At 41.4% G+C, this 19753-nt stretch overlaps 1 long non-coding RNA gene across 1 annotated transcript; it reads right to left on the reverse strand.

Moving 5' to 3' along the window:
• Positions 1-5089: 5089 nt before the first annotated feature.
• LOC137210037 (uncharacterized) lies at positions 5090-13505 on the reverse strand. Its single transcript, XR_010936245.1, has 3 exons — positions 13364-13505; positions 12361-12495; positions 5090-5173 (listed from the first exon to the last, which is right to left on the reverse strand). It is a non-coding gene; the product is annotated as an uncharacterized lncRNA (long non-coding RNA).
• Between the last annotated feature and the right edge of the window lie 6248 nt (positions 13506-19753).

Raw genomic sequence — 19753 nt, forward strand, 5'->3', positions numbered from 1 at the left:
TTTGGATAGCCCAGGTCAATGACCAGGGAGTGGGGTAGTGCGTATAAATACTCCAGCCCCCTTATCCCCGGACAGGACAACTCTGGGGTATGATCTACACTGCCTTCACTACTCACCTACAGGAGTGAGCAAAATTCCCCTCCATGGGACCATCTTAGCTTATTTTCTTATTGTGTCCAAAGTAAGCGTATACCCTTGATTGGCATCCCTCCTTTCCCTGTCCCGTTTCCCCAATCTCCTGCAGGTTTTAATGTGAACACTCCCTAAAATAAGTCACTTTCACACAAATCCTAGTGTTAGAATCTGCTTCTGGGAAAGTCACCCTAAGACAGTGTGTTGACTGAATAAATTCATTGCGGCAATTCTGGATTTCTACATATTTGCTTTTCACGTGGACATCGTTCACCCCACCTCATAATCGGAATCCAGATACATTCTGCAGCATCACTGGCCTTTGCAGCCTTGTTTGTGCAATTATTTCAATGTTTTACTGCAATTTGCCCTGGTGTTTTATAAAGATGAGTGGGAAGTGCAAAAACGTAAGCACTGACACTAGCTGCTAAACAATTGAGACAAAGATAAAAACCACTCGGTGTGCTGAAAGCAGGGAATCTTTGATTATATCGGAATCCCCGGTGGACTGAAGCTGGTTGTCTGGATGTTCAATTGTGAAGAGTGAGTACCAAATTAAAGAACATATGGGAAATTCTGGAAATAGATCATCTGGGACTGTATTGAAAACTGAGGCTTATTGAAAGACATGGAGAAATCTTTAAAAAGTATGGAAATTATGAAAATTGGCACCAAAACCCCTTCCAGAGTTCCAAAGACTAAGAAGTTTATGGAAGCAGAGAGCAGTTATCAGAGATGAGCTTGCCTTGTGTTCCCTTGTCAAGAAGAGATATAGTCTCATACGCAAGTCTCACCTGACAAACGTTTCATGAAATCCTGTAAAATCCTTTTAAAGTCATCGTCGCTGTCTCCTGCTGAATTCCCTACGCAGTCTCACGAAATCACCACCAGCAAGTCGTTCTTCTGCATTTTAAAATAAATTTCTTCTTCTTACCGAATGTCACTTTAAGTAAGCTAAAAAAGTAGGTTTTGGAGGCAAGCAATTGTATAAGACATGAGTTCTACTATTTTCATTTAATGTTCAAACCAATTGTTAATGTTTTAAATAATGTTTAAATAATTAAAAACTTTAGTGATGCTTTTGGATTCGTGGAACAAAACTCCTCCATATCACATGCAAAGTTTTGGGTTTCTTCAGTCCTATTCATTCAGCTTTTATATGGATTTTTTTTTGGAATTAATGTATTATACATGACAGAAGAAAATTCCACAGTCTGATGGAATAATACAAATCGCAGCTCTGCCACTAATTATGTAACCTCCTGGAAGCTGATCTTTCTAAGACTCAGTTTATTCAGCTGTAATCATGCTTCCTCTGTAGAGCTGTCATGAGGATTAAGTTAGAGAAACTAAATAAAGTATACAGGGCTTAACCTGCATTCGGTGAAGCTTGATTCTCTTCCCCATGCTTCCCATCACAAGACAGTTGGTATGAATGATTTTGCAGACTATTGGATTATCTTGGCTTGAAGACCAAGTCTGAACTCCTTAGCATGACACACAAGGCTCCATGTGATCTGACCTCCACAGTTCTCCTGGCTCATCAAACTCCGGCCCCTTTCCCCACCCGTCACTCTGATTATAAAGGAGCACATGGAGCTACTTGCACCCAGGAAGTGCCAAGCTCTTCTCCCCTGCAGGTCTTTCCTCTCCAGAATGCCCTCCCCAGGACTTGGCTCAGATGAGTCATCTTCCTGGACTCTTGGAGTCCCCACTTCCTCCGGCCTGGGTAAAGTGTCCTGTATGGCCTCCCAGGACCCTGGGTCTCCCTCTAACATAACACTTGGCACTTAGTTTTTAAAATATCTCTAATGCCAGTTTCCTCCATTAGATTATAACATCCTCACATAAGAGTATTATATTATCTTATACTCACTAGCCACTCTTCTAAGACCTTTCCATATACAACTTATTTTATTATTACAACAACCAATCCTATCAGATAAGTGTTCATAGCTGCCCCATTTTAGAGGTGGGAGAAAGGAAAGGAAAAAGATAAATTACATGATTCTCCCACGACCAAATATCTAGTAAACAACAGAGCCAGCTCTGTTACCTCTGTGCTAAAATCCTGAATACGAGACAAACAAGTACTCAGTAAAAACTGAATAAACAGACAATTCAATCTCAGGGAGGAAAGCAAGATTTGACCAGGAATAGAGATCATTTTAGACCAAAGCCCACACTATCATAGTTTATTTTTAAAAAGCAAAGAACTAGCAAATAAAGCCTAGAGTTTGGAAGAACCTCTTCCAGTGTCATGAATTGATTCTGGAATAATGGAGCGTGCACTGCCTTGGGGACCAGGAGACCTGAATCCTAATATCTAGCTGGGTGACATGCCCCTTGATAGACATCAGTCACCTCATCTATTAAGTAAGAGCAATGAATGAAGTGGATTCAGAAGCCTTCCCAAGATGAGATGTTCATGTTATGTGATTCCAACAGAGGAGTCCTACTTTAGGGACAAGGACTTGCTGCCCCTCTGCCTGTCAGTGGTCACCTCTACATCATCATTTTGTCTCAGTGTGAAATCCTGGCTTTGTAAGTTCTAAGCAATGTGATCTTGGAGGTTCCTTAACTATGGCATACATCATTTTTGCATCTCTGTCTCCACTACTGGAAAGAGAACTGACATATTACTGCTTAATTGCCTAGTGTCTACAGAGACTTGTCCCATGTAGGCATGGCCATGGGAGGGAGAAGGAGATTGATTTGCAGATTTTTACCAAGCCATGATATCAATACATTATTATTTAAAACAATCCTAGTGAATAGATAGATAGGATCTCAGAGGTAGTATTGTCCTCTCTATTTCCAACCTTTGAGTCAATGATTGATTGAAACAGCTGACAAAGGAGAAAATGACTGCTTGCCATCACAATTTTGAGTTCAGGTTTGAAGTGAATTAACACATGGGATAAATGCAATGTTTATACAAACCATGGCTGGAAACTATTGGCAGAATACGGAGGTCAAGTCCACTTAGCACAGAAACTCTGGTAACAATCAAAATGGTCAGTTCAAGTCCACAAAAGTACAAATGCAGGGAAAAGTTGGAGCCAGATTTAATTTCCCTTTAATTTTCTTGGCAGTTGTTTGGCGTGATATGAAGCCTAGGCTAATTTGCATACTCGTAGAGTCACATTTAAATTCCTAGCTCCTGATTTACGTTGTGTGAACTAACCCTCATGGAGTCAGTTCATTTCAGGTGTCTCTTCAGCTGCTCAAGAAAATGAAAAATGAGAGAAGAGGAGAAACAGGAGGGTAAAAAGGAGAATGAGAGGCAGGAGAAGAAAGAGAAAAAAATGAATCTCAGATTCAAAGCTCACAGTTTCAATGACAGCCACAATATCAGACTATTTTGCTCCTCGCGATGAATAAAGCCAGAATTTCCTGAGATAAGATGGACTTTATACATCTCCCAATACACACAAATATATGTAAACATAAAATATTTACCTTTCAAGGTATGCTGTGTGTGGTATTAAACTAAGGTATGTAGAGTATTACTAGATAAACACTACAAAGAATTACCAAGCTACTAATGTATAATGATTCAATACTCCCTCTGTTTTCAACTCTGTGTGTGTGTGTGTGTGTGTGTGTGTGTGTGTGTGTGTGTGTCTAAGTTGATGGATAAATGGGATCAGAAATTTGATGAGTCAAATAAAGACCCAACATCTTTTAGCTTTCATAAACTTTTAGAACCATAGAATATGTCATCTTGAGGTCAAAGCCATCATTTTAATATTAAAGAACTGAAGCTCAGAGAGTTCTGTCTTCAGAGGGGCAGAGACGGCTGGATCTTCAGCTATGGTTCCGCTCCCCTTCATACTGTAGAGTTGTGGCTGGAAGGGGACAGCACATTTCTCATTGTCTCTGCATCCAAATGAGACCATGGGATCACATCAATGGACTGAGTGGGAAAGCCAGAAGTGTCACTTCCAGGCTTTTCAGCCACCTTAACTATCTCAGGTTAAGAAACAGCTGTGCGTTTTTCCAATCTCCCTTTCCTCCATTTCCTGACTAGACACAGAGGTTCCTGAGGCCCTTGAGGATGATGATTCCACAAGATGGGGAAAAAAATCTCCATCACTGAATCATCAAGTGGCAAACATTCCCTGTTAACCAAGAATACTTGTACAGAACAGTTCTGTGAGAAAAAGCAAAACAAAACAAAACTAACGTTATGCTAAACCACTTAAATGTTAGAGATTTTACTTGTTCCTGTAGCTTAATGTTGCCCTAGGTAGCAGAGGTCATTAGTACCAATCAGATTTCCTGGTTGGCCACCCAGTATTCCTACTATTATTCAGATATGTTTGTTGCATCCATGCATCCTTGTGTTTCTGGATGCAACCCAGATTCCACTCCTGGCTGTGTCTTTTTCCTCTTTATTCCAGGAACCTAGCACAATGCCAGACTCACAACACGTTCTCAATAAATATGCATTGAATGAAAGGTCAGCAGTTACCTCAGCTGTAAAATGGGAATTGAATCTTTTAAATACTTGAAATCAAGACACTGAATCATATGATTCTGTGAGTTCTTAATGCTCTGAAATCTGCAAAATCTCTAGTCCAATAAATCCTCCATATTCTTCTGCTTTGGTTTGTTTTCAGTTTATCCTTAGTTCTAATTTTGTAAAATTCCATTCTTGTGATTTTTTTCTGTTATCTATCTATATTTAATATTGTACAAACTGTCTGGCCCTGGATTGAAGTGGGGAGAACATACTTCTCTTTGATTTGACAAGGTATACCAGAGCAGCTAATGTTTATTAAGGAGTTGATAAGAAAAGCACTCTACTAAGCAAATCATTTACATGCAGTGGCTCATTTTTTCAATACCTTTATTATCCCCATTTCATAGGTAAGAAAACATACTTGGTAAGTTTAAGCAGCTTGTCCCATGTCACATACTTAGTAAACAGCAGAATTGGGATAAGAAGAGAGGTTCATCTGATTTAAGAGCCTGGGTTTCCAATCTCCAGGCTCTGCCACCGGGTTGCAAGCAACAGAGACAGACTCTGTGTAATCTAAGCCAAAAAAGAAATCTGTTAGAAGGAATAAAGATGAGTGCAAGGTTTTCTTCCTCGGCTCCGAGGTGGTGCTAGATCTGTGGTTGTGTATCTTCAGGGAAAGATTCCTACAAGTGAGATTGCTAGATTAAAAGGCAACTACAGTAGGTACACTGAATTAGAGTGGAAAGATGCATTAAAAATGATTTAATGTGGGGAAAATGGCAGGTGTCTCACGCAGGCCTGCAAGTGGCCTCACAGATGGCATGACTTTCAGCACTGGGAGTGTGTCGCCAGGCACCACCAGATGAGGCACAAGAATTATTGAATCATAGTATCTGACCTCAGATTCACAGTTTTGTGGAGAGCCAGGGCAAGAAGATTTCTGTGGTATCTCCCGGCTTCTCAGAAAATACCCCAAGCTCCTGGGAAGTAAAGTTTCAGCCATGTAGCTGACAGGTCTTGGTGCTCTGGCCAGGTGTCAGGTCTGAGCCTCTGAGGTGGGAGAGCCGAGTTCAGGACACTGGTCCACCAGAGACCTCCCGGTCCCTCATAATATCAATCAGCATAGCTCTCCCAGAGATCTCCGTCTCAACCCTAAAACCCAGCTCCACTCAACAACCAGCAAGCTCCAGTGCTGGACACCCTATGCCAAACAACTAGCAAGAGAGGAACACAACCCCACCCATTAGCAGAGAGGCTGCCTAAAATCATAATAAGTTCACAGACACCCCAAAACACACCACCAGATGCAGTCCTGCCCACCAGAAAGAAAATATCCAGCCTCATCCACCAGAAAACAGGCACCAGTTCCCTCGACCAGGAAGCCTACACAACCCACTGAACCAACCTTACGCACTGGGGGCAGACATCAAAAACAATGGGAACTATGAAACTGCAGCCTGTGCAAAGGAGAGCCCAAACACTGTAAGTTAAGCAAAATGATAAGAAAGAGGAATACACAGCAGATGAAGGAGCAAGGTAAAAAACAACTAGACCAAACAAATGAAGAGGAAATAGGCAGTCTATGTGAAAAAGAATTCAGAGTAATGATAGTAAAGGTGATCCAAAATCTTGGAAATAGAATGGGGAAAATACAAGAAACGTTTAACAAGGACCTAGAAGAACTAAAGCGCAAACAAACATTGATGAACAACACAGTAAATGAAATTTAAAACTCGCTAGAAGGAATCAAGCAGAATAACTGAGGCAGAGGATAGGTGGCCTGGAAAATAACATAGTGGAAATAACTACAGCAGAGAAGAATAAAGAAAAAGAATGAAAAGAATTGAGGAGAGTCTCAGTGACCTCTGGGACAACATTAAATGCACCAACATTAAACAAGATGGACATAATTGATATTTATAGGATATTCTGTCAAAAAACAATAGAATACACTTTCTTCTCAAGTGTTCATGGAACATTCTCAAGGATAGATCATATCTTGGGTCACAAATCAAGCCCTGGTAAATTTAAGAAAAATGAAATCGGGCTTCCCTGGTGGCGCAGTGGTTGAGAGTCCGCCTGCCGATGCAGGGGACATGGGTTCGTGCCCCGGTCCAGGCAGATCCCACATGCTGCGGAGTGCCTGGGCCCATGGGCCATGGCCACTGAGCCTGCGCGTCTGGAGCCTGTGCTCTGCAACGGGAGAAGCCACAACAGTGAGAGGCCCGCATACCACAAAAAAAAAACTGAAATCGTATCAAGTATCTTTTCCGACCACAACGCTATGAGACTAGATATCAATTACAGGCAAAAAACTATAAAAAATATAAACACATGGAGGCTAAACAGTGTGCTACTAAATAACCAAGAGATCACTGAAGAAATCAAAGAGGAAATCAAAACATACGTAGAAACAAATGACAATGAAAACACGATGACCCAAAACCTATGGGATGCAGCAAAAGCAGTTCTAAGAGGGATGTTTATAGCAATACAATCCTTCCTCAAGAAACAAGAAATATCTCAAATAAACAACCTAACCTTACACCTAAAGCAATTAGAGAAAAAAGAAGAAAAAAAAACCCCAAAGTTAGCAGAAGGAAAGAAATCATAAAGATCAGATCAGAAATAAATGAAAAAGAAATGAAGGAAATGATAACAAAGATCAATAAAACTAAAAGCTGATTCTTTGAGAAGATAAACAAAATTGATAAACCATTAGCTAGACTCAACAAGAAAAAAGGGAGAAGACTCAAATCAACAGAATTAGAAATGAAAAAGGAGAAGTAACAACTGACACTACAGAAATACAAAGGATCATGAGAGATTATTACAAATAACTATATGCCAATAAAATGGACAACCTGGAAGAAATAGACAAATTCTTAGAAGAGCACAACCTTCCAAGACTGAACCAGGAAAAAATAGAAAATATAAACAGACCAATCACAACCACTGAAATTGAGACTGTGATTAAAAATCTTCCAACAAACAGAAGCCCAGGACCAGATGGCTTCACAGGCGAATTCTACCAAACATTTAGAGATGAGCTAACAGCTATCCTTCTCAAACTCTTCCAAAATGTAGCAGAGGGAGGAACACTCCCAAACTCATTCTATGAGGCCACCATCACCCTGATACCAAAACCAGACAGAGATGTCACAAAGAAAGAAAACTACAGGCCAATATCACCACGATGAACATAGATGCAAAAATCCTCAACAAAATACTAGGAAACAGAATCCAGCAGCACAGTAAAAGGATCATACACCATCATCAAGTGGGGTTTATCCCAGGAATGCAAGGATTCTTCAATATACACCAATCAATGTGATAGACCATATTAACAAATTGAAGGAGTAAAATCATACGATGATCTCAATAGATGCAGAAAAACCTTTTGACAAAATTCAACACCTATTTATGATAAAAACCCTCCAGATAGTAGGCATAGAGGGAACTTACCTCAACATAATAAAGGCCATATATGACAAATCCACAGCCAACATCATTCTCAATGGTGAAAAACTGAAACTATTTCCACTAAGATCAGGAACAAGACAACGTTGCCTACTCTCACCACTATTATTCAACATAATAGCCAAAGCAATCAGAGAAGAAAAAGAGATAAAGGAATACAAATCAGAAAAGAAGAAGTAAAACTGTCACTGTTGGCAGATGACATGATACTATACATAGAGAATCCTAAAGGTGCTACCAGAAAACTACTAGAGCTAATCAATGATTCTGGTAAAGTAGCAGCATACAAAATTAATGCACAGAAATCTCTGGCATTCCTATACACTAGTGATGAAAATCTGAAAGAGAAATTAAGGAAACACTCCCATTTACCACTGCAACAAAAAGAATAAAATACCTAGGAATAAAATTACCTAAGGAAACAAAAGACCTGTATGCAGAAAACTATAAGACACTGATGAAAGAAATTAAAGATGATACAAACACAGGAAGAGATACACCGTGCTATTGGATTGGAAGAATAACATCGTGAAAATGACTATACTACACAAAGCAATCTAAAGATTCAGTGCAATCGCCATCAAACTACCAATGGCATTTTTCACAGAACTAGAACAAAAAATGTCTCAATTTGTATGGAATCACAAAAGACCCCAAATAGCCAAAGCAATCTTGAGAAAGAAAAACGGAGCTGGAGGAATCAGGCTCCCTGACTTCAGACTATACTACAAAGCAACAGTAATCAAGACAGTATGGTACTGTCACTAAAACAGAAATACAGATCAATGGAACAGGATAGAAAGCCCAGAGATAAACCCATGCACATATGGTCACCTTATCTTTGATAAAGGAGGCAAGAACATACAATGGAGAAAAGACAGCCTCTTCAATAAGTGGTGCTTGGAAAACTGGAGAGCTATATGTAAAAGAATGAAATTAGAACACTCCCGAACACCATACACAAAAATAAACTGAAAATGGATTAAAGACCTAAATGTAAGGCCAGACACTATAAAACTCTTAGAGGAAAACATAGGCAGAACACTCTATGACATAAATTACAGCAAGATCCTACTTGACCCACGTCCTAGAGAAATGTAAATAAAAACAAAAATAAACAAAATGGGACCTAATGAAACTTAAAAGGTTTTGCACAGCCAAGGAAACCATAAACAAGACGAAAAGACAACCCTCAGAATGGGAGAAAATATTTGCAAACGAAGCAACTGACAAAGGATTAATTTCCAAAATATACAAGCAGCTCATGCAGCTCAATATCAAAAAAACAAACAATCCAATCCAAAAATGGGCAGAGGACCTAAATAGACATTTCTCCAAAGAAGATATACAGACTGCCAACAAACACATGAAAGGATGCTCAACATCACTAATCATTAGAGAAATGCAAATCAAAACTACAGTAAGGTATCACCTCAAACCAGTCAGAATGGCTATCATCAAACAATCTACAAACAATCAATGCTGGAGAGGGTGTGGGGAAGAGGGAACCCTCTTGCACTGTTGGTGGGAATGTAAATTGATACAGCCACTATGGAGAACAGTATGGCAGTTCCCTAAAAAACTAAAAATAGAAGTACCATACGACCCAGCAATCCCACTGTTGGGCATATACCCTGAGAAAACCATAATTCAAAAACAGTCATGTACCACAGTGTTCATTGTAGCACTATTTATGGTAGCCAGGACATGGAAGCCACCTAAATGTCCATCGACAGATGAATGGATAAAGAAGATGTGGCACATGTATACAATGGAATATTATTCACCATAAAAAGAAATGAAATTGAATTATTTGTACTGAGGTGGATGGATCTAGAGTCTTTCATATAGAGTGAAGTAAGTCAGAAAGAGAAAAACAAATACCGTATGCTAACACATATATATGGAATCTAAAAAAAAAAAAAAAAAATGTCCTGAAGAACTTACATGCAAGACAGGAATAAAGACGCAGACATAGAGAATGGACTTGATGACACAGGAAAGGGAAGGGGAAGTTGGGACAAAGTGAGAGAGTGGCATGGACGTATATACTCTACCAAATTTAAAATAGATAGCTAGTGGGAAGCAGCCGCATAGCACAGGGAGATCAGCTCAGTGCTTTGTGACCACGTAGAGCGGTGGGATAGGAAGGGTGGGAGGGAGATGCAAGAGGGAGGGGATATGGGGATATATGTATATGTATAGCAGATTCACTTTGTTATAAAGCAGAAACTAACACACCATTGTAAAGCAATTATACTCCAGTAAAGATGTTAAAAAAGAAAAAAAAGATGAGTGTAAGAAAAAAAAGAACTAAAAAGAAGCAGACGTGGATCAAAGCAGTTCCTTGAATTCAGGAAGTAAGGACTAAGGAACAGTCTCTTCTCCAGAGAGGGCTCTGGTTTGCGATGCTTCAACACCATCTGTTTTCAGCAATTGTGTTCCTCTGCTCAACCGTCAACCTCCACGGCAAGACTCTGAATGGCCTCACTCATGTCACCTGCCCACTCCTTGGCCAGGGTAGAGTGGGCATCATGAGTGATAGTCTCACCAAAAGTATAGTCATCAGGATGAGGTAGCCCCCAAAGTGAAATAACGATGCTATTACTAGAAATAGGGGGAATGGACACTGGAAAGGCTAAACAAGAGTTATCCCTATGGCAGAATGCAAAAGAAATATATGGCCTATCCTCAATCTACCAAAAGGTACAGCGGCAACACAATACCAAACATGTACTTCTATCCTCTCGCTGCACTCAGCAGAGCCCAAGTTTAAATCCCTCCTTTGTTCAATAGGATTGTCTCTCGCTTGAATTTGGGCTTGAATCTTGTTCTCCAACTTATCAGCTATGTCTTTGGGAATCTACCACACCTGTTAAAGTCTCAGTTTCTCCACCAGAAAAAAAGATGTAGTACTTAGCCCATGTGCCCAGCTTACGGGGTGGCTGCGAGAATTCAACTCAATTGTGAATGAAGAGCTTTTGGCACATCACTTAGAACACTAAAAGAATTCCATAAATATTAGCTAATACTACCACTATCACTAAACTACTAGGAAGCAATTTCAGACTCTCTTCTGAGCTCAGAACACCTATGGGCAGAATTAGTGGTTTTTAAACAGTAGTTCACGATTGAGTATTCCCCCATGTGCAACAAAATGAGAAAAATAAGTTCAGTGAAGTTAATTTTTCATGAAGTTAAATATATTGACACTTGAGGTGGGGTGTTAAAGTGTCCTTTACGAATTCTTGGTGATAGAATATGGAAGTTGTTTGGGTGACTTAATATATTTATGTATTTTTATGAAAATGTTTACAAATCAAAATGTCAGCTTCTGTGTCTGCCCGTGAATTTTTCCATAGTTATACTGAGCCATGAAACTCAAGATCTGAGAACACCTTGCACACACCACTTCATCAGCAGTGTTTCTAGATGTTTCCCCATGGTGTCCTTGTATCAGAAGAGTCCTCATTCTCTGCCTCCTTGCTCTGGAGCCTCCTTGCTTTATTTTCCTCTGAAGCATCCCCACTCTGTGACATTAAATATGTATTCATCTCTCTGTTTATTGCCTGTCTTCCCTCTTAGAATGTGAGTTTCATGATATCAGGAACTTTTTTTAAAATTTATCTCTGTATCCTCCGCTCTTAGTGTAGCTCCTGATCCATGTTAGTGTGTTCATTCCAAATAAATAAGTAATTAAATACATAAATAAATAAAACTTTAGAATAAATGAATGGGTGAATGAAGAATTCTGTAACTGAAGGACCCTGGAATTTAGAGCCAGATAGATCTCACATGAATGAGTACCAGCTCTGCCACAGTCCACAGAGCCTCAGTTTTCTCATCTGCAGAATGGCCATAAAAGTTATTGTGAGGATTAAGTGAGAAAAGAAGCAAAGCTTCTGTAAATAATAGCCTCCCCTCCATTGCTAGTGTATTTGGTCCTGGCTTGACTTTTTAGTATTGTATCAAAGCTATTTTCCAAGTTTGATGTCCTATTCCTGCAAAATAAGATGCTACCCCATGTAAGGCAGGGAACACATCCTCTCCTCCTCCTACATCCTGCTGCTGCAACAAGCACAGCCGGGATGAGAGAGGATGCCCCACGAGCTCAGTGCAGACAGCTCCGTCTGTCAGTCACAGGAGTCCAGAGAGACCCGAGAGGGATGAAGGCAAGTGATTTGACTTAACCTCCATGTTACTCAGTTTCCTCGCTGTAAAGTGGGAATAACAGAATCTCTATCACAGAGTCTTTAGGAAGAATAAATATGTTGGTGCACCTAAAGCACAAAGCAGAGTAACCGCCTGGGTTAGAGGCAGCCCTCAGGAAGGGAGGAGACTGGGCTGGGGTTGTGAGTCCAGGTCCAGGTACCCTAAGAAACATTTCTTCACCCGTCTGTCTTCACTTTCCACATCTGAAAAAGGAAAAAATAGCACAGAGCTAGTTCCCACTCTAAGACTCTTTGTATCATTTGTATTCATAAGTCTGTGGGTGTTGATGCAGAAAAATACATCCTTCTCCTGATTTTTATGTTCATCCCTTAGAAGTTCCTAACAGCCAATGCTCCAGGATTACTGGGGAGAGATTGTTGTCTCAGTAATTTGTAAAGTGGGGAATAAAGGAAGGAAGAAGGGAAACAGGGAGAGAAGGAAGAAAAAAAGGAAGAGAAGAAGGGAGAAAGAGAGAGGGATGGAGACCCAGCTCTATTTAATTGGCCCTAAAAGGTTGATTTGCCCCCCCTTTGACCTGGGAATCTGCTCTAGAAAAATAGATAGATACATGATAGATAGATGATAGATAGATAGATGATAGACATGGACAGGCAACAGATAAATAGATGGGTAGATAATGGATTGATGATTGAATGTATGGATAGATAGATAGGAGATGAATAGATGGGTGGATGGATGGATAGATTGATAAAGGATAAGTGGATGGATAGATAATGGATAGATGGATGGATAGATAAGAGTGTTGACTGAAAAAAAAATGCACAACCTGAAAGATGAGAATTATGTTTTATTCAGTGGACTTGCTGAGAACTTAAGCCCAGGAGACAGCCTCTCAGGCAGCTCTGAGGGACTGCTCCAGAGAGGGAAGAGGGGAGCCAGGATATATAGGAGTTTTTGCAAAAAAACAAAAACAAAGAAGTAGTCAGAACATCAAACGATTACTGTTAATTAAAGAAAACCAGATATCTCTAGTTAATGAATTTAGTGCTTATCTATGTATGGAAAGATGCATGAGTCTGGGCTTGTTTAAATCATTCCTTTGATACGTACCTTTACTATCTAGGGCCAGCATCCTGTCTTTCTCCATCCCGAATCCCCTCAGTGTGCACAGCTGGGGGCAGCTGCAGTGGCTGATGGCTTGAGGGCTGCAACATCCTTTGTTTACTGACATGGCAGGCGACATTCTTCATCTAGAATAGATAGATAGATAATAGAAAGATAGACAGATAGATAGATAGATTTTTTTTTAAGTCTTCAGGCACAAAGATGTTCTTGCCAGCGTTACTTAAAGAGCAAAGAAGAGCAAGCAATCCACATAACCAACATATTATGCTGAGGTAGGTTAAATTATAGCGTAACTCCTCTGCAGAATTAAATAATGTCTCAGGATTATCCAGCAACATTTTTTAAAAGATGCTTATAATGTTACATTTTTAAAAACAGACTATAAAACTGAGCAAATAGTATGGTCAAGGAACCATACTTCTTTCTAATTTTTTACATTGTCCAAATATCCTCTTACCCTCTAACATATTTTATAACAATATACATACATACTGATGTGTGTGTGTATGTATTTTTTCCCATCAGGATCCAATTTAGACCATTGGGTTTGGAGGTCGCTCAAGTCAAGAGTTCAGGTTCCCCTCAGCTGTGCTCAGTGCCTTTTCTTCATTTCTCATTTAAACATGAGCTGAGAGCTGGGGATGCCAACATTCTTGCCATGGACGGGAGGAGGATGGTTCTTCATTGCCTGGGGATTCCAGCCCCATCCATCATCCAAGACAGATCCATTCACATTCCTGAGAGAGAGAGAGAGAGAGAGAGAGAGGAGCATTGCAGAGCAAGCAACTAATGGCCAACTAATCAACTGTCTTAAAGATTACCAGTCACACTACAGACAAATTGATCCAGCCAGCTTTGTGCAGTCGACTGCCCGAAATTCCCCTCAACCAAGAGCGTTTGGTTTGCTCGGATGCCCTGTCACGTTAGAAAGTGACTCATTTGCTCTCTGCCTCACTCTGTGATGCAGACCCATTTGTTGTGGGTTTTCTTTAGACTTAAGATTAAACGTGATTGAGGGGAAAGGTTGGGAAGTTGTTAAGGATTAAAAATTTGGCCTAACTTCCTAATGGTTCAACTAACTTTTAATTAACACCAGAAAAAAAAAAAAGGAAAGGAAGAGGCTGTACCAGCAATCCGTCCAGATGTTAGTTGCCATTTAGTTGTTAACGCTTATTTTTTTGTTGCACCGAAAACTCCCAAGATATATTTTGACATTATTTGCCCTCGTTTATAATTAGAGTTAGCAAGACCAGCATCTTTTAACAAGAGAATGTTCTTAAAATACCTGACATCATTTTGAAGTCTTCTCCCTTTGTGAAACCTATAATTATAACTTTCACTGTATTATGCTGCTAAGTTTATTTTAGATGGAAAAAATCCTTTGACTCTTAGTCCAGAGTCACTGAAAACAGGCTGTAAGAATGACTGAGGCTATAAAGGCACATCTACTTTTTTTTTTTTTTTTTTTTGCGGTACGCGGGCCTCTCACCGCTGTGGCCTCTCCCGTTGCGGAGCACAGGCTCCGGACGCGCAGGCCCAGCGGCCATGGCTCACGGGCCCAGCCGCTCCGCGGCATGTGGGATCTTCCCAGACCGGGGCACGAACCCGTGTCCCCTGCATCGGCAGGCGGACTCTCAACCACTGCGCCACCAGGGAAGCCCCGGGCAAATCTACTTTTATGATGCAAACTTAGTGTGAACGAGGCTCTGTACTACAGGGGGAAGGCCCTGACCCTTACAAGTAACCAGCTTGTTACAAGTTACTTGTACAAGTAACCAGTAATGGGTTAAACGGTGCCCTCCCCCCCCCAGAATGAAATGTCCCTGTTCTAAGCTCTAGGATCTATGAATATGACCTTATCTGGAAAAGGGGTCTTTGCAGATGTAATTATGTCAAGAACATCAAGATGAGATCATCATGGGCTATATGGATGGGGCCTTCTATCCCATGACAAGAGTCCTTGTAAGAGACACACAGAGAAGACACAGGGAGAAAAAGGAGAAAAGGCAGAGACTGGAGTTTTGCAGCCACAAGCCAAGGACACCTAAAGCCTCCGGAAGCTGGAAAGCCGCCAAGGACAGACTCTCCCCGAGCGCATCTGGAGTCTCGTGGCCCCCTGACACCTTGATTTGGGACTTCTGGCCTCCAGAACTGTGAGAGAATAAAAGTGTATTGTTTTAAGTCATCCAGTTTGTGGTAATTGATCATAGCCACAAATAGGAAACTAACATACCATCTGCATTATCTTGGATGTGTTACTTAACCAGCCTGGGCCACTTTTCCCCTCATCTGTTAGATAAGGACAGGTACACCTAGCTATAGGATTTTAATTGGGATTAAAACTAAAATCACATAAAAAACCTGGTACTTAGTGGGTGCTCAAAAAAAAAAGTAGTTGTAATTATCACATTGTTGTTACTAATACTATGAATTTCACAAAAATTGAAGGGAAGCAATAATCAGAGACCTTGGAAGGCTTGCAGCCTTTTTATTTCCTTTCCCCAAGATACGTGATGAAAGACTGGCCTGTTTTTAATGGAAGGTTTAAACTATTGAAAGTTTACATTCAGGGATCTTTTTTCAATGGCCTCACCCTATACTGAGATAATGATAAATGCTAAGCTGAGTAAATATTAAACTAAAGAAGTGGTCTAGGAAACAGGTATAATTAAGCTGGTGTTACAGTCTATTAACCCCCTTTATAGGAAGAAAACAATGGTCTTTCCATAACAGAAACCCAGCTTGAACCACAGGCTGGAAAATCTTGTGAGCACGGAGTCTAATTTGATTAGCCAGTCATGTCTCTCCTCTCCGTAAACTCTATGGACTCCCCATTTCAGAGAGAAATCCCATCTCTCTCTTTGTCTTGCTCTTGTGTCCTGTTGTTACCCTCCCTCAATTATGATCCTCCATCCTCATTTCCCTCATTTCCACCACCACTAGCCTGGTCCAGGCTTCAAAAATGCTTCCCTGGATGACAGCTGCTCTCTCCTCACTGACCTTATTCTTCCAACCTGGGCACCTCTGTAGACCACTTTCATGCAGCAGCCAATTGAGTAAACCTTTAAAAACACAAAGTACTCCCTGCAGACTCACAGCAATGGCTTCTCATCTCACTTGGAACAAAATCCAAGCATCTTGCCCTGAACTCTGCAAGCCTGACATCCCCCAGGTCCACTCGCCACCTCTCCTTTTAGCCTCTGTCTCACTCCAGCCTCCTCCTTGCTCCCCAAACACTCTGAGCTCATTCCTTCCTTTGAGACTTCCCTTCAAGTCGTCCCTCCTTCCGATGGTCTCTGAGCCAATCCCTCCCTTCCCTATGGCTGGCCCCTCTAGATGCTCAGGTCTCACTCCCATACCACCTCCTCAGAAAAGCTATCTTTGACCATCTACCACTTTCAATCCCATCACCCTGTTTAATTTTCTCCTTAGTGTTTACTACCATCTGAATCAGTGTGTTTGTTAATTTGCTCACTTGGTTTCTGCCTGTCTCTCCCTATACAATATAAACTTCTTAAGAGCAAGAACTTTGTCCACCTCATTTACTGCTGTGTCCCCACCACCTAGAATGGTACCTGGCTCATTGAAGGTGACCACAAATACCTACTGAATGTTCCACAAGTACTGACTCAGAACAGTGCTAAAGGATTTTGCCCCTCAGGGGATATTTGTCAGCACCTTGAGATTGTTCATACTGTCACATCTGAGGTGGGTACTGCTGGCATCTAGTTAGTGAGTAGAGACCAGAGATGCTGTTGAGCATCCTACAATGCACAGGATGGTTCCCACAATGAGGAACTGTCCAATCTGAAGGGCCAACAGTGTCGAGGTTGAGAAATCCTGACTTTTAGTCCACAAGTTGTCTACCAGACGTGGTACAAAGTGCCGACGATCAGTGCTTGACACAAAAGCTTTTAGGAGGGAGAAAACAGTAACCACAGTGTGTGATAACTGACTAATTACGGGTAGGTCCATAGTATATGGAAGCTAAGAACTGGCACATAAACCAGCCAGAAAGAACTCAGAAATTGTTTACGGAAGGGGAAGGGGGGCAGGGGACAGCCAAACTTCCATGAACACGTCCACGTACCACCTGTTCTATGATGTATACAATATTTTTCTCTAAATCCACTCAGTTTTGAACTAAATACATTTAAGATGTTGATCCCGCTAGTTTTATGTAATTGTCATTTTCTATTAAATCATTTTTTAAAGAGCCTCATTGAGATGTAATTTACATGCCATACAATTCGCCCACGTAAAGTGTGCAAATAAATGTTTTTTCCAAAAAGAAGCAGACTCACGGATATAGACAACAAACTAGTGGTTACCAGTGGGGAGAGGGGCGATATAGGGGTGTGGATACAAGGGGTTATTATGGGATTATATGAAATCTTGTGTGAAACTTTTGAATATTGTAAAGCACAGTAAAATTTAAAGAGGTTTTCATTCAATTAAAAAAACACTGCTCACTCCCATGAGGAAAAAAAAAAAAAGAAACCAAAACATTTTTCAGTGTATTCACAGATACGGGCAACCATGACCACAGGCAAACTGAGGACATTTTAATCACGATTAACTCCCTTTTTAAAATCCTCATCCAGATGTTTCCTGTGGGCATCTTGCTAACTAACAGTGCTGGAAAGTCCTGCCCTGGGCTTCCCTGGTGGCGCAGTGGTTAAGAATCCACCTACCAACGCAGGGGACATGGGTTCGAGCCCTGGTTCGGGAAGATCTCACATGCCACGGAGCAACTAAGCCCGTGCACCGCAACTACTGAGCCTGTGCTCTAGAGCCCGCGAGCCACAGCTACTGAAGCCCGTGCACCTAGAGCCCGTGCTCCGCAACCAGAAGCCACCGCAATGAGAAGCCCACTCACCACAAGGAAGAGTAGCCCACCTTCACTTTAACTAGAGAAAGCCTGTGCACAGCAACAAAGACCCAACACAGCCAAAAATAAAAACAAATAAATAATTTTTTTAAAGAAATCAACACATTAAAAACACCCCACATAAAACAACAAAAAAAGAAAGTCCTGCCCTTTTGCAGACACTGTTTGACACCCAGTCTCTGAGTACAGCACAAGCCAGGTGTGGTCAGGCATCTCCCGAGGCACTTGGCCTATGGTTTGGGCAGACAGGAATGTGTCAGAAAGGGCTAAGTCCTAAGGAGTAACATGATAGGGCTTTGCGGTCTGTGGAGAAGCCTGAGGTCGGGAAAGGAGCCAAGAGCAAAGTCTTTCGTTTGAGGTCTCGGGTGCCCGGATCATGGTGAGAAGGTCTGGGGAAGCATCAAAGGTTAGGACCCAAGGGTGAGAGCAGGGGTTAGCAAATGCAGGAAGACGATTATAGCAGCAGAGAGCAGAGGACTCAAGCAGGGCAGCCCCGCCCCTCTGCTCAGGCCCACCTTGCCTGGCCAGCCTCCTGGAGTCAAGGGTCCATCCCAGGTCTTCTGACTGCACTTCCTCATTCCCCTCAACCTGCAGCAAGGTGACAGGTAGGTGACAATACCGCGTTCCCTAGAAGGCCAGGACCCAAGCCCTAGCTGTCTCCTTATCATCCTTTGTGTCACCCCCGAAGGTCCAGCATGATCTGTTTTTACAAGGACCCTGACAGCTCCATTCAGACAACCAGAGACTTTACAAGACAAAAATAGAACACTCAACCTTGAGATGTGAAAATACTGATAGAAATGGCACGATTTCTACATTGGCATTGCTGTCTGCTGAGAGATCAAGCCCTCTTAGCCTTGGATGAGGCGGCATGATAGACCTCACGTCAATACAGAGCTGGCATCTGAAGCTTTCATTTCTGTTCTGACACCAGACAGTCTGTTGCCATGGAAATGATTCTGTCACCTTGCAAATGCAGCTTTCCTTCCAGAGATGCAGAACAACCAAGCATGTCTGCATTTGGTAACCGAACACGGCCAAGGGTTGTCATTCCGCCCCGTAGGGAGCATACCACTTGCATCTCTCACTTTGAGCCTTCTGACCGCATGGTCAAGGATTTTGTCACATTAAGGTAGTTTAAAAAAAAAAAAAAGAGTAGTTTCCCCTTTACTGACAAAATCACCTCCATCAGTCTTATCTCCTCTCAGCCATCAAAAAGATGCCTGGTACCTCATTAACCTCAAGGAACCCAGCACCAACCAGCCTACTTCTGAGTCTGGGGGAAGATGCTCTTGAGATGTTTTAGAGCTATTTGGCTACTAAGAAGACATTTAGTTGTCTCCTAAAAATATTCCTTCGATACCCACCTGGTAAGACTGCTAATTCCCAGGCACAGTTCAAAAGTCATGAAGTTCACTAAGATCATCTCAGCCCACAATTTGTTTCAATGTGTTTACACACCAAGGTAACAAACTTTGTAAACC

Source organism: Pseudorca crassidens, chromosome 17, assembly GCF_039906515.1.
Source record: "Pseudorca crassidens isolate mPseCra1 chromosome 17, mPseCra1.hap1, whole genome shotgun sequence".
In the NCBI taxonomy this organism is placed as follows: Eukaryota; Metazoa; Chordata; class Mammalia; order Artiodactyla; family Delphinidae; genus Pseudorca; species Pseudorca crassidens.